General features: G+C 47.2%; 1 long non-coding RNA gene across 1 annotated transcript in view; it reads left to right on the top strand.

The window, feature by feature from the left end:
- LOC307181655 overlaps positions 1–15,805 on the top strand; it is a 110,607-nt gene that overhangs the window by 88,138 nt on the left and 6,664 nt on the right. Inside the window, exons 2-3 of the long non-coding RNA XR_013826997.1 lie at positions 8,039–8,145; positions 14,241–14,452. This is a non-coding gene — a long non-coding RNA (uncharacterized lncRNA). The remainder of the gene's footprint in view (positions 1–8,038; positions 8,146–14,240; positions 14,453–15,805) is intronic.

Consider the following 15,805-nt stretch of genomic DNA (forward strand, 5'->3'; position numbering starts at 1 on the left):
AAAATGTTGAAGCAGAAAAAAGTAACTTTCTCCTATTCCAAGTGAGAAGGTTCTCATAAGAGCTCCTTGAATATTACGTTTTTTCCTGTGACTTTTATGTACCTTTTAAGTGTTTGTAGCTTCTTCTGAAAAAGTGATGTATGAAGACCAAACAAAAGCCCTTGTTTATAACTGGGAAGAAGGCTTCCATTGCTCCAAGAGTTGGTGTAGGGTCCCAAGCTCATCTTCTGCTTCTCTTTCCTCCAACTTTCTTTTACTTTCTACAGAACAGGAGCGGCCACGTGGCAGGGAGGAAGTAAGGTGGTTAGTACGCTGTGGCTACTTTAATAGAATTTAAAGAGGAGTCAGATCTTTGCAGAACACAATATCAGGTGAAAAACAGAGGGACGGTGATTAATAATTCTAGCTAGAGCTCTGAGTTGCCGCCCTGGAATCCAGCTCTGAGGTATCACAGGGAAAAATCCTGTGCAGGACTCATCAAGGGACTGAGTTACACCAAAATGAGATCCAGATTAGCAATGTGGAGACCGTAGAGAAACCCCCTAAAAGCAGATTCTTCTGAGCTAAATTCCGCCTGGCAGCATAGCCATCGAGAGTCATTATGAGCATCGCAGAATCATAGCATGTTAGGACCGGAAGGGATCTCAGTGTCCTCCAGTCTGACTCCATAATTGATGCTCGAGGTTCCTCTCCAGCACGGCAGCTCCTCTCTGAATAGACGTATCTGGAGATGGGCAAAGTCAGTGGTGTGCTGGTAGATGCTTAACAACTGGATCCCCAGAGAAAAAAGAAAGACTCTGACTGGTAGCATTTGCCAATTTCCATGGCGTATATGCTCCCTCCATGGCCTATTTGAGCTTCCAACAAGACATCTCCTTACGTCGTATTTCCACCGTATTACATCCGATACAAGTAAATAACCTTAGGAACATAGGTAATAGTAAAACACAGTAAAATAATTAGAAAATGATGAATTTGGAATATTTTTACCTTTTTATGGAAGTATAATTTAATAATGATGTTGTAGGATTCAACTTATAATAATGGCTGTATGTAATAATTTGGCCAGGCTGGCTCCATCACACCGCTGACAACAGCCCTAGAAAAGGACCGAGTTCACCCTCCCTAGGAAGGCCATCAGCTGGTTCTGATCAGTGGAGACACCACCCAAGCACTCTCTTCTTGGCCTGTTCTCTCTGCCCCACTCCCACTTCTCTGTAGTTTCTTCCAACAACAAACACCATCCACAAAAATAAACTCCAGCTGGATTAGTGACCTAAATACAGAAGTGAAATCTTAAAGAACTAGGAGGTACATAGATGGATACTTTTATAAACTTGGGGCAGGATGGACTTAAGCATGATATAGAATCCAGAAACTATGGAGGAAAAAAAAAGAAGAATGAGCAGACCTGATTTAATAATTTAAGACCTTTGTATAAGAAAATATTTCATTAGAATAAAGTTCAAGGGAATTCATAGAATGGGAGAAAATATAAGTGCCGTATCTAGCAGGTTAGTAGCCTTACTCAATAAAAAAGCTCTCAGAAACTAGTCAGAAAAGGTATATGCACCCCTGTGTAAATCACATCATTATTTACAACAGACAAGATATGGAAACAACCTAAGTGCTCATAACGGATGAATGGATAAAGAAGATGTGCTATATATATACGACAGAATACTACTCAGCCATAAAGATAAAATCTTGGCATTTGTCAAAAACCTGGATGGACCTTGATGCTATTATGCTAAGTGAAATAAGTCAGACAGAGTAAGATGAATACCATATGATTTCACTCGTAGGTGGAATGTAAAAGACAAACAAAATAAGTGAACAAATCAGACCAAACAAAGACAAACAGGTCGATACAGAGAACAGAGTAGTGGTTACCACAGAGGAAGGGGTCGGGGGTGGGATGGCAAAATAGATAACCGTATAGTCACAGCTGGAAACTCAAATTTTGGTGGTGAGCTCGCTGTAGGGTACACAGAAGTAGAAATGTAACGTTGTACACGTGAAACTTACATAACATTATAAACCAGTGTTACCTCAAAAAATTATTTAATTAAAAGCTCTTAGAAATCAAAAAGAAGACAAAAAATCCAATTGAAGAATGGGTCAAGGATATGAACAAGTAGAAACCACAGTAAAATGATATGGCATCTAACAGATTAGTAAATGTTAAAATGTTTGATAACCCCAGTGTCAGGGAAGCCATGGGAAACAGGCATTCACACACTGTTGATAAGAGTGTAAATCAAAGCAATTAACTTCAAGAGGGAAAACAGTAATATCTAAAATAGAAAAATAAGTTAAAATGCATATACCCCTTGACCCAGCAGTTCTGTTATGAATTTATTTAAAATTTTTAAACTGAGGGACTTTCCTGGTGGCGCAGTGGATAAAATCCACCTGCCAGTGCAGGGGACACGGGTTTGATCCCTGGTCCGGGAAGATCCCACATGCGGTGGAGCAGCTAAGCCCGTGCGCCACAACTACTGAGCCTGCGCTCTAGAGCCCGTGAGCCACAACTACCGGGCCCGCATGCCACAACTACTGAGACTGTGCTCTAGAGCCCGCGAGCCATGACTACTGAAGCCCGTGTGCCTAGAGCCCGTGCTCCGCAACAGGAGAAGCCACCGCAGTGACAAGCCCACGCACCGCAGCAAAGAGTAGCCCCCGCTCACCCCAGCTAGAGAAAGCCTGCACTCAGCAACAAAGACCCAGTGCAGCCAAAAATGAATAAATAAATAAATTTTTTTTTAAATGAGCTAAGGTCTGTGTACAAAAACGTTTGTCACAGCATGGTTGTACCTGTGTAATATTAGATACAATAAATGTTCTCTCATAGGAGACTGGTTGGAAACCTATGGGGTGGCCACAAAACATAAGGCAGTTAAACTGTTACTTAAAGACCTTGTATGTGCAAATAAAAATGTCTCCAAGACTATAGCATTACATGGGAAAAAGGTTCCAGGCACAGTGTTTAGAATTATTCCACTTATGTAAATTTAAAAGGATATGTGTATATATTTGTGTAGTCATGTCTTTTTCTGGAAAGAAATAAAGGACACTGTGAACAGGCATTACTGTTGGGTAGAGAGACTAGAGGTTGGGAGGTGAAAGATGTTTACCTTTCATATTCTATCTTTTTATACTTAAAAAATACCAGGTTCGTGCATCACCTTTATTTAGAGAAAAAACTCTTTTTTTTCCCCCAGAAATAAATCAGGGTGTCTTAGTTTTGGCTCTCCAGAAGCAGACACCAGGACAGAGATTTGAGCGTGAGGGTTCATTTTGGTGGTGAACTTGAGAAATATGGGCAGGGAATGGAGGAGGAGAAGAGCTGGTAGGAAAGGGAAGGCGGTCGATCAACAGTGTCTGTCAATCAGGTTACCACTGAGAGCAAAGGAACGCCGAGATCCAGTGAAAGACTCAAAACGCAGTTAACCCTCCGACGGGTGCGTGTCCGTGAGCTCCTGTGGGTCACTGATTGAAGTCTGCTCTGGGGTGTTCGTTCCATGGCTCACACACAGACCGAGCAAGGTCTGGTGGCTCTGGGAAGCCTCAGGCAAAGAGTCGGGACAGCCTGCCTGGCAATGGTGGGTGGAGAGATGTAGGTGAGGCACTGGCCACACCTGCTACAGAGACCACAGCCGTCGTACCAGATGCTAATATATCAATGATATGTGCCTATTTGCTGACTTAGGAATCAAGTCTAGGAATGTCCCTCCTGATATACGCTAACCTACCTGGGCCCTGATCAACAATATATATAGGAAGACAGGTTTTATTACAGAATTGTTTTTGATTTTTTTAATTGAAATATAATTGATTTACAGTGTTGTGTTAATTTCTGCTGTACAGAAGTGATTCAGTAACATATATATATATATATATATACACACACACACACATATATATACACACACATTCTTTTTCGTCTTCTTTTCCATGATGGTTTATCACAGGATAATGAATATAGTTCCCTGTGCTGTACGGTAGGACCTTGTTGTTTATCCATCCTATGTATACTAGTTTGCATCTGCTCATCCCAAACTCCCACTCCATCCCTCCCCCACCCCACCTTGGAGGCCACAAGTCTGTTTCTGTGTCTGTGGGTCTGTTTCTGTTTCATAGATAGGTTCATCTGTGTCATATTTTAGATTCCACATATAACTGATACCATATGGTATTTGTCTTTCTCTTTCTGACTTACTTTGCTTAGTGATAATAATCTCTAGGTCCATCCATGTTGCTACAAATGGCATTATATCATTCCTTTTTGTGGCTGAGTCGTATTCCATCGTATATATGTACCACATCTTCTTTATCCATTCATTTGTCGATGGACATTTAGGTTGTTTCCATGTCTTGGATGTTGTGAATAGTGCTGCTGTGAACATAGGGGTACGTGTATTTTTCTGAATTAGAGTTTTGTCTGGATATATGCCCCAGAGTGGGATTGCTGGGTCGTATGGTAGCTCTATTTTTAGTTTTCTGAGGAACCTCCATGCTGTTCTCCATAGTGGCTGCACCAACTTACATTCCCACCAACAGTGCAGGAGGGTTCCCTTTTCTCCACACCCTCTCCAGCATTTGTTATTTGTTATTTGTAGAATTGTTTTTAATACAAAAAATCCAACGCAAATGTGAACCAGTAGGTGATGAATCGAACACATCGTGGTGTATCCTATGGAAGAAAGCAAGAGAAAGAGTAAGGTGTATCTTGTTAACTTTCATGACAAAAATCTCTGAGACACATTACACCATATAACAATGTCCATAGCAGGGTGTCATTTTTATAAAGGAAAAAACAAAACAAGCAGGTGAAAACACACACAAACTCCCAGTCCAATATATGTGCCCTTATGTGTACACAGAAAAAGATCAGGAAAGGGCTTCCCTGGTGGTGCAGTGGTTGAGAGTCCGCCTGCCGATGCAGGGGACACGGGTTCGTGCCCCGGTCCGGGAAGATCCCACATGCCCCGGAGCGGCTGGGCCTGTGAGCCATGACCGCTGAGCCTGTGCGTCCGGAGCCTGTGCTCCGCAACGGGAGAGGCCACAACAGTGAGAGGCCCGCATACCACAAAAAAAAAAAAAAAAAAAAAAAGATCAGGAAAGATAAACAAGTTGCAGGAGTAAATGCAATTTAAAGTATATGTTGTTGTATGTTTGAATGTCTTATTATATGATTTACTTTACTGTAAAACCCACATTGTATTGCAAGGGGGGCTAGAAATCATATATATTTCGTAGATTACTGCAGAGACTAGCTGAGGTGATACATGTAAAATGTTTCAATAAATGTTCAATAAATGATTGGTATCAAAGGAGACAGCTTCTCCAGGCTGAAGAGCCCTTGGGTGTAAAGTGAGTCGGACGTTCTTCATCTCCTCCCACACCTCTTGACTGGTCCATCATTTGCGAGCCTCCTACCAGCCAGCCGTGGGGGATTATTTAGGGAAGAGGACCAAGTCCCACCCTCGTGAACTCACATTCTGCCAGGCAGGCAGTAATCAAATAAATGTGCCACAGGCCACGAGGTATCAATGCTCTGGAGGAAGATGAAGTGGGGGTGGGGTGGGGTGGGGGGAGGGGAGAGTCGTGGGCAGGGCTGCTGTTGTTTACAGATGGTCTCTTATAAAGTGGTGTTTGAGACTTTGAAGAAGAGGAGAATACTTGAGGTATCAGCTCTCCGAAAATAGGGAAGAGTGAGTGCAAAGGCCCTGAGGTAGGTGTGCTTGGCCAGTCTGAGGAAGAGCCAGGAGGCTGACGCGGCTGGAGCAGAGGGGACAGGGGAGGGGGGGCGGGTGGTCCCACAGGCAGCAGGCTGTGGGGCGTGTGGGTCTGGGCAGGCTCACGGCAAGGCAGGGGCTTCACCGAATGAGATGTGAGGTGATTGCAGGGGGCGGGGGCGGCTAAGCGGCCTGGATGTCTTAACATCACTGTGGCTGCAGTGCAGACAGTGGATGGGGAGAGGGGCAGGTGGGCAAGGGAGACGGGAGGAGGTCCTCCTTTACAGGTGGGAGAAAGAAGACCCTGGCTATGACCATGGCAGTGAGGGCGGGGAAGGAGTGGAGGGGGTCACGTGAAAAAGAGTTGAAAGGTAATTCATCAGATGTGAATTATGAAGGCGTGAGGCCGAGGTGACGCTGAGACTGCTGAAGGTAACAGCTGTGAGTAAGTCTTGAGGGAGAGGCCTCCCAGGAGCCCTTGTGCAATCAGAGCCTGCGGCCTCTTGCCCCGCCAGGTCCCCTTCTGCCTGACGCACACTTGAATTCTCCAGCTGCACCAAGTCACTGAGTTATCCAGAATGCCTCTGCCCTACTTGGCTGCCTAGGAACTCTGCTTCGTCCTTCAAAACCCAGCCCAGGCATCACCGCCTCTGGGTGGCTTCACGCCGCAGCTCAGCTGAATCGTGTGCTTTTCTGCTTCACTCCGGGCCTCGTGCACCGTCTAGCGCACAGCTTCCCAACCAACGTGACGTAGCACGTCGGGCACGCAGATAGATCCCAGGCGCGCCCTCGGGCCTTGAGGTGTCCAGCTGGGCCTCGAGTAGCTGGAGCTCCTGGCCAGTCACCTCCAGCTGCCAACGGCACATCCACTGACCCTAGAGGACCACACAGATGTTTCCATTTTCTGTACATGCGACGCCCTGGGGGGAAGAGGGATGCGCTAAGGTTGCTAAATTGGAACCTTTAGTCTCCGTTTCAACCGAGGCCACAAGCAATAGATAAAATGTTCCAAAATGAGCTGCAAGCTTTGCAAGGAGTGCTCGTGAAGACCAGGTTTCTGTACCTTCAGCCCACCACCCACCTCCAGACTGTACAGGGTGATGCAGACGCCGAGGAAAGAACTGCAGTGCTCAGGAGAGAATTAGGGGGAGAAGGCTACGCGGCGGGTCCCACCCAGGAGAACGGGGTGACTCCCTCAAAACCGTACACAGGGGCTTTGAGGAAGTATTGGAGGCTTAACCTATGTCCCTGAAGCTGGCGGGACACAGTGGGCTGGAGCCTGGCTGAGTCTGGAGGGAGAGCCTGGGGGGTCAGCCACCCTGATGGCCGAGCAAGGAGAGGCTGCCGCCCGGGGACCAGCTTGCGCTCAGAGTTGGTGGGCAGGGGGCTCACAGCGTTTCCAGATGGCGGGATGAGGCCCGTTCAGCAGAAGGAGGGAGCAGGGGGGCCAGGTAGAGAGTGAGGCGACCCTAGTAGGACGCGACCTTAGAGTCCAGGAGCCGAGGCAAGAGTGGAGAGTGGCCAGCCAGAGGGGATGCACCCAGCAGAAGGGGCTGCGGTGAGACCCCGGCTGGACTGTGACCGAGCTGGGGACGGTGGGGGCGGGGCGGGCTGGACGGTCTGGGAGAACCACTGAAGGCATCGCACGAGAAAGAAGCTGCTGGAACTTAAGCGGGGCCGAGAGAGAGGCCGATGCACTGCCGCTGGTGGTCCTGGAGCCGCTCCCGGCTCCCTGACCTTCTCCCTCATCCCCGCTGCCTCACCCCTCTCCGCGGTAGGCAGGAATCCGAGCCACAGCTGGGGGTGGGCCAGCTGGGGGGCACCTCGCCCCTGCTGCCCTCAGCCTGCGGTCCGTGCCAGGGGGAGGGGCCGGCGAAGTTTTCCTGTGCAATGAACTGTGGAGCTTTTGATGATCACACTTGCCTGGCGACATAAATCACTGAAATGAGCTGGTGTTCTGAGATTTAAATGACTGGGACGTTTCTCACGTCTAAATGTGATCAGGAAAGTCACGGGCCCCTGATTTTTCCCCGCTGAGAGCTCTAAGGGGAGGCTGCAGGGAGAATGCACGTCCCCGCCCGTTGCCCGCTATGGTCCGGGCTTGTCCGTCCTCACAGGTGCGCCGCTCACCGCGTCCTCCCCCCTCTGCATCCGCTCCTTGAGGGCAGGAGCCACACTCACACCTGTCGGCTCCTAGGATTTGGGGCAGCGCTGGGCGCACAGGGGGCACCGTGGAGCTTGGGGGACGGACCCAAATTCCATCCCGTGGCGCTTCATTTCTGTTTCTTTGTCCCCAGTTTTCTCAGTTGGAGCCGCTCGCCTCTGTGCCTGGAAGGAGTTGCAGGTGTGTGTGAGGAGAGAGTGGTCACCCACAGGGCTCCGGCGCAGCTCGGGGGGCCCTCAGGTGAGTCCGGCGGGGCTGACAGCCAACACCGGTTCCCTTCATCCGCGAGCACCCCTTCATCCCAGCGGCATCCCTCCCACCTCCCTGCTCGAAGTAGTTTTTTCCAGTCTCTCCCCCAGCGGACACCCCGCTTCCCCGTCACCTTATGCAGCGTCACCTCTTTCTTACCTGCGCGAGTTACATTTGACATCGTTTCTTCTCCATCTTCGTTCACTGAGAATTCCACACACGTGGTGATACCGGCGTCCCTACGTCCACGTCACTACGCCTGTGTTACAGGCATCAAGGCGGAATGAGGATGCAGGGACCGCCGCCTGGCTTCCTCTGAACCACTGCCACGTGCGTCGTCCCCATGTCGCTCCAGACTCTGGGGACGGCCGAGCTCCGGGACCCGTCAGCCTCCAAGGTGGGACTCGATTTAGCCACGGGGCAACAGCTAAGTCATTTTGCTGAATACCTGAAACTAACGGCACATTGTAAATCAACTCTATTTCAATAAAAGCAAGTTAAAACAAATGATGGGGACAGAGTTAGGAGGTGAGAAAAATTGTCTGATGCCAAAAAGCACCTGAGCTGAACTGGAAAGAAGGTGTTTCTGAGGAACTTGGTCAGAAAACGTGGCAGGCAGTCTTCGGGCTTGGGTTGTCTGTCTGCAGCTGTGACACGTGGTCCTGACCGCCTGCACCATTATTTGGAGACTCAGGCAAGACTAAAAATGTCTAATAAAGTGTGCTTCACGTTGATAAGACTCTGGAAGCAAGAAGAGAGTTTTATTGTTTAGTCTGGCAGAAATTACTAAAGCAGTCATAACTGCACACCATGCGCCCGATTCTTTGAGCTATGTACACAGAACGCTCTTACGTCCATAGGGTTTGGTAACGGGGCGATTACTTGCAGTATGTGAATGGAATGATTTCCTCTTGGCCAGAGAATACACGAGGAAGGGAGATTACCCGCCTTACGGAGTATTTGCTGTGTCCCCGTCTGTGGATGGGCCCACCGCTATCCCTTCACTTCCTCCATCGAATACAAACCCTGTCACACACCTTGCCAACCACTCCTCACCTGTGGCATCGTTCCTCGGAGGCGCGCAGAGGATGGCCCAGCCAGAGGTGGGACCACAGGAGAGGCAGGAACCCCCAACCCACTCTCTCCGCATCCCAGTTCCGGGATCCAGGCCAGGCAGCACAGGGGCTCTGCCTGTGGCCCTCTCCCCTCTCAGAGGGAGGACAGGTGCGGAGTTGAGAAACCAAGGGCTACGGGCGCTCCCCTTAGCTTCTGCCTTGGCGCAGGGCAGGCACCGGGGTGCCCTCTTCCACTTGGGGTAGCTGCCAGGGATTCCCAGTCCCCCCCAGGACTGCAGACTTCTCCTTCTTCAAGCCTCGCACGGTCTCTGCTTTCCCCCAACAGAAGACCTCGGCACCATGACCTCAGGGCCACGCAGAAGATGCCTGCCCTTCCAGATCCTTCAGTGGGGGGCACAGGCTTTCATTCCTGCAGCAGAGCTTCCCCGCCTCTGTGCCAGTTGTCAGTGTATCGACAGACGGGTGCCCTCAGGTGTCGGGCACCTCGGCAGGGCCTGGAGCCTCCCTCCTCTTCGCTCTCCACGGTCCCTGAGATGTACAGGTATTACCATTCCCTGTGACAGCCGTGACGTGCAGACAGTCTGAATGCAGCAGAGCGTCCTAGCGAGGAGATTCTGGTGAGGATGGGCCCAGTTCCGCCAGAGGCATCTCCGCCCCTCAGCTTTTTAGCCAGAGCATCACTATGCGCCGGAGGGGCGGCCGGGTGCAGGGCTGGGGGCTCTGCCCCATGCCCGGGGCGCCGGGCGGACCTGAGCCCTGTGGTCCCCACTGAGCTTTTGAAGTGGAAGGTCCCCCATTCTTCTAACCACTCCAGAATATCCTCCCTGTGGCCGCTTCTCTTTTTCTCCAGTTTCACCCAAGGGTAGAGTTGCCCTCAGCCCATCATGCCCTCGCCCTTCTCTGGCCCTGTGCTGGGAGCTCAGAAGCAGGTGTGGGAGCCCGTGGCTGTGCCCTTAGCCCTGGTCGCAGGGGACACGGCCTCCCGTTAGCACGCCGCAGGAAGACTCCAGAACTGACACCCACACTCGGCTTTGGGGGGTTTACAAAACACATCCTGCCCCCCAAAATTGCAGGGATATTTTAAAATTCAAATGGGTTATATTTTCTACGCAAGAGCTATGTCGCTTTCCCCAAAGGAGTTTTCAGGCATTTGAAAAACGTTAGCTGGTGAGTCAGAAGTGTCCTTTTACTCTTTCTGTTTTCTCTGGCTCTGAAAATATATACGTATGTATACACAGCACACGTCACGCTTGGAGGCGTATCTTCTAGGATGTACGAGTGTGGCGGTTGGAATCCTGGTGCCTGGAAGAGATGGGTCTGTGCCCTGCATCCCAGCACAGCGTTTAGCGCATTGTGACGTACGGAGCGTCTGTTCCGTACGTGCACCCTCGTCTTCCCCTGTGCTCGCTGACCTGACCCGCGAGGCCGCTGGGCTGACTTCCCGCGCTCGCGCCACGTGCTTGGAGAGTTCCCAAGGCCGGCAAGTCAACTCTTGCGGCCAGGCCATCGCCTATTTCCAGCAAAGTGAGTTCATATCCATTTAGGCCCGTTTTACTGCTCTTTGTTATAACTATTGCCAAGGAGAAACGAGCAGGTTTGGGCACCACAAGGCAAAATAATATTTGAAATTTTAACATATGCTTGTTTCTGAATATTGTAAGCACCCTATTGTGACTTGGGGACTTTTTGTGTTCGTCTTCGATCCTTCTCCCACAGAGTCCGGGAGGACTGGGTGCCCTGGCCTTGGCCTTGGGATGCGCGGTCTCACTCCCCGTGCACAGAGGCGGCATCCTTTGCACCCGGCGGGGCTGAGTGGAGGCTCCAAGCTCGTGTGGCCTGAGACATTCCATCGCAGAGGCTCTCCTAGCAACATGGCAACGCCAGCAAACCCAACAATGACCTTTTGTCGTTAGCTCTATAAAGCCTGTGGCATGAGTCTCACCAGAAAATTCAAAGGATATTTTGCAAGCGAAGAGCGATTTCCAGCTGAAGCTTTGAATCGGTTGCTTTTCCTCCAATCTGCAAATATCAAACTGGACCGGCACCAGATAGTCGCTTCAAGAGCAGGACGGACCCAAAGAGGTGAGTCTGGACCGTCCCAGTCCTGGCTCTGGTTAGGGAACCACCTGTGTACCACCGGCAAGTCACTTAACTCTCTAGATCTCCACGCATGAGCAACTGCTCCTTGACAGTGCAGGGTACTCGCTAACCGTCCAGATTCCTGGGCTGACACCCGTTCTCCTGCTGCATCAGAATCTCTGGGGCTGTGCTCCACAAACGTGACTTTCAACCAAAGGCAAATAGATGACATTGCTGAACAATCATAAAAGTGCTTAGGTAACTAGCTTTCTAATTTGTTTACTTGGTGTAAAGAGGGCCCACGCACCCTTAGAACTGGCCTGTTGTGTATATGGCAGGGAGCGTGTTTTTCTCTAATAGATTTTATAAAGGACTAAACCAACCCATTTTCTTTGCTGTTTCTGATTAGCTATCCTCTATAACAGACTATAAATCATGCACCCCTATCAGGAAAACACTTTAGAGCATGTGTTTCCAATATTGGCACTTTAAAAATATTGAATATTAATATCTGTATTTATTTATATACGATATTGTGCTTTAGTAGGGACATATTTGAATATGTTCCTAATATTAAAGAAATGTTTTTAAAGGAAAAACGTTGAAATAAGATTTAAGATTTTGATTAGTGAAATTTTTGGTTTAGTACTTTGTGATACAGTGAGATCAAAACCAGTTTGTAAACAACAGAGATCTACTGTATAGCACAGGGAACTGTATTCAGTATCTTGTAATAAATTATAATGGAAAATAGAAAAAGAATATATATATATGTATGTATAACCGAATCACTTGGCTGTACACCTGAAACTAACACAATATTGTAAATCAACTCCAATAAAACAAACAAGAAACAAATTTCTGATGTTGGTTTTGAATTCGCTATCTTTTATTACTTAGTTATAATAAATGAAAACATGCTTCACAAAGATACGTAGATTTAAGTGGAAGAAGCACCTTTTTTCCTGCACTTACTAAATTATGATACTGATTTTTTAATTCCCTCCGCTAATTATCCCAAGGTTTCTTATGGGCTAGTAAATTTCCATTTTTTCTGAATGTCCAATTGATGTTGTTGAAAATTAGAAAGTGTGGCACTGTTTTACATTTCTAACAAACATATTTAAAACGTGATAAAATTCTTCATTTGGAACAACTGGGGGCAGGTTCGAAAATTCTGTTTCCAGAGTTTTCATGTTTGCAGATATGAGTTTTTACATTGTTTGTGACAGTAAAAGTCGTGTAAATCAGAAACATTCTCAAACATCCAGTTACAAAATGCTCTTTCCGTAGCATGAATTTCTTTCAAAAGTTATTCCTTCCTCACTCATTTTAACATCATTTTCGCAAATGGACAGATTAAACATATTTACTTTTTGGAAATGTCTGCCAGACGGTGTGTCAACCCCTTATAACCACACCCCCAAAAAGCCAGCACATTTGGAACATTTGTATTTGTAAAAGAATAATGACCATTTCAAATTTAATCACGTTTTTAAGCGCTTTGCCATCAGATATCTTACAACCATCCGAGGGCACAAGAGATTTTCATGGTCATTCCCCTATTTCTTTCTTTTATGACATCCGGTAGCATTTGGGGGGTCTCTGGTTCAGTGTTTTTGCTGCAGTGACATCCTTGTGACTGATGCTGTCAACGAACGTCCAGGGAGGGACCAGGTCTGGGCGTTTTCCTCTTTTTTTTAATTCTGCCAAAGCTGCCACTCCATGAGTGATTATACTTATATGGATACCACCCCACTCCCACTTCTTTTTATTTTCTTTCTATCTTTATCTTCTCCTTCCAATTTTATTGAGATATACTTGACATACATCACTGTGTAAGCTTAAGGTGTACGGCATCATCATGTGACTTACATCCATCATGAAAGGATAATCGCAATAAGTTTAGTGAACATCCGTCATCTCCTACAGATAAAAAATCAAAGAAATAGAAAAACAATTTTTTTTCCTTGCGATGAGAACTTGTGTTAGGATTGACTCTCTTAACAAATTTCCTATATAACGCACAGCAGTGTTGATTCTACTTATCATGTTGTATGTTGCATCCCTAGGACTTATTTATCTTAAAACTGGGAGTTTGTACTTTTTGACCACCTTCATCTAATTAAAGAAGCCATACTTTGATGAGCACGTATCTTTGTCTGGTGCGTCTTTTCTTTGGCAGCCCATATGAAAGCATTTCTGCAGGTATTTCATTATTGAAACAATCCAGCCGCTCAATTATGGAGTCGTGTTAGAAGGCTTTCAACGTTCATTCTTGCGGCAATCAGCCCACAGTTTGTAATTTTTTCTAACGCTTTGCTTGTGTCTTCTAAAGGGTTTTCTAACTAAAGAGAGCGCTTTCATTTTCCATTATTGCTTTATGTAAATTATTTCTCTGCTGCAGTTTCTCTAACAGTGTATTTGCTATTAGATAAGAAATCTCAAAAGTAGCTTCTAAATATTATAAAAATTTCGTAAATTATTTTAAAATCCTGGATGGAGAATCACACAACCATACACTTCAAACAAAACAAGAGGCTTCGTTTTTTATATTCTGGAATTTTGATTTTAAATTGCTTGCTAACCATGATAATTTTGTTCTGTCATCTTCTAATATAGCAAAGGAACGCTATACACTTAGGTCAGTGTTCATTGTTAACAATAATAGGTGTAAAAAGCTGTATTTCAAATAGACTTTTTGTAAGAACTTTTTAATTTGAGAGAATTTTAGATTTACAGAAGAATTGCTAAGATAGAACGAAGAATTCCCATATACCCTTCATTGCAACTTCCTTTAATGTGGGCGTCTGATATAACCATAGTAAATCCATCAAAACTAAAAAATTAACACTAATAAAGTATTATTAACTATAGACTTTATTTGAATTTCTCCAGTTCTTCCATTATTGCCCTTTTTTTCTGTTCCAGGATACCATGTCACCAAAAGAGTCAGCAGCCAATGCCACGTAATAATTTTGTGAAGATTTGTTTAGTTAAAACTAGATGATATTATTTGGCATTCCAGTTCATCAAGAAGAGCTCACTGCAAGTGTTACAAGATGCTGAAAGCAGGGGTGGCTTTGTCCCTTTCTTTCCTGCTGTGGAATCAGGACTCTGTTTTCCACTGGACCGGAAATAAGGTTGGTCTAGCTTGTCGGCCGAATTAGGGGCCAGCCTTCGTATGTTTATTAAATATTGGGGAAACGTTACTTCTTCCTTGCCTTTCCTTTTTAAAGACAAAAATTTGTATCTGTAAAAATTCTCAAATTTCCTTTCTATAGCAAATGCCCCTGCTATGAAGAGAGGGCCAGGGTCTTCTGTACCCCCTGGAGCACCCACATCCCATTTTGGGGAACACGGCTCTATATTATATTTATGCTCCTTTGGTGGTCCAGAGAGTCAGCCCTAAACTCGTGCTCATGTTCACAAGGGCTAAACTGGGAAAACTGGACACTTTCAGTGTCTTGTTCTGACATGTGCCTGAATTATGGTCTATAATAAACAATTATCGAGTAACCTATTGAGGCAATGAGTACACCCAAATAAATTTCTCCAGGAAGCACCTCTTAGACCATCGCTCAACAAATCGTTAAAACTTCTGGTACTTGTGGCAGGGTGGTGTGGGGAAAACCCGGGGGTGGGGGCTGAGGGCTGATAGCCCTGGGGCACCGTGTCAGTCACACCACAAACTTGTGTGACTGGAAATTGAATCCTCGATAGCTATGTCATTCACTTACTGAAGGAACAGATAATGTCGTGGATACTGTTCTGTGCTGCCTGATTCCCCTTCAAGAAGGAGCGACTTCTCCCGCAGCTGCTGGGGATGTGCTAGAAGGCCCTTACCGTCGACCCCCTTTGGGGATTGCCTCAGCTGAAGAAAACTGCCTCACCCCAGGCCCACCTCCTCCCAGGACCAGCCAGCATCCAGTGCCCGATCGATGGGGCATGAAGGCCGGGCCCCTCCTCCCATCTTGGAGCAGCTCTGAGGGGCCATCCAGTTTCTGACTCCCCAGGGGTTGGCTTTGCTGGGAATCCGTCGCAGACCAACTTCTCCCTCCATCCAATCCTGCTTCCCCCCTCGCCTCCACAGGAGCACCCCCTAACAGATGTTCTGTACATGAGTCTCAGCTCAGAGAATCTGCTTCCCAGAAGACCCACCTGCCACACAGAGAAGTCAAACAGGCCAAAACAGTGTGCAAAGGAAAATAAGCACACCTGTGCTTGCGGATGCATCCAGAGATGGTCCTGAGTGTGTGAATGTATACGTATAAAAAAAAAAAAACGTGTTTTGGGACTTCCCTGGTGGCACAGTGATTAAGACTCCACACTCCCAATGCAGGAGGCCCAGGTTTGATCCCTGGTCGGGGAACTAGATCCCACAGGCATGCCGCAACTGAGAGTCCGTGTGCCACAACTAAGGAGCCCACGTGCTGCAACTAAGGAGCCCGCCTGCCGCAACTAAGGAGCCCGCCTGCCGCAACTAAGGAGCCCGC

Source organism: Stenella coeruleoalba (genome assembly GCF_951394435.1).
Source record: "Stenella coeruleoalba genome assembly, chromosome: 2".
Taxonomy (NCBI): Eukaryota; Metazoa; Chordata; class Mammalia; order Artiodactyla; family Delphinidae; genus Stenella; species Stenella coeruleoalba.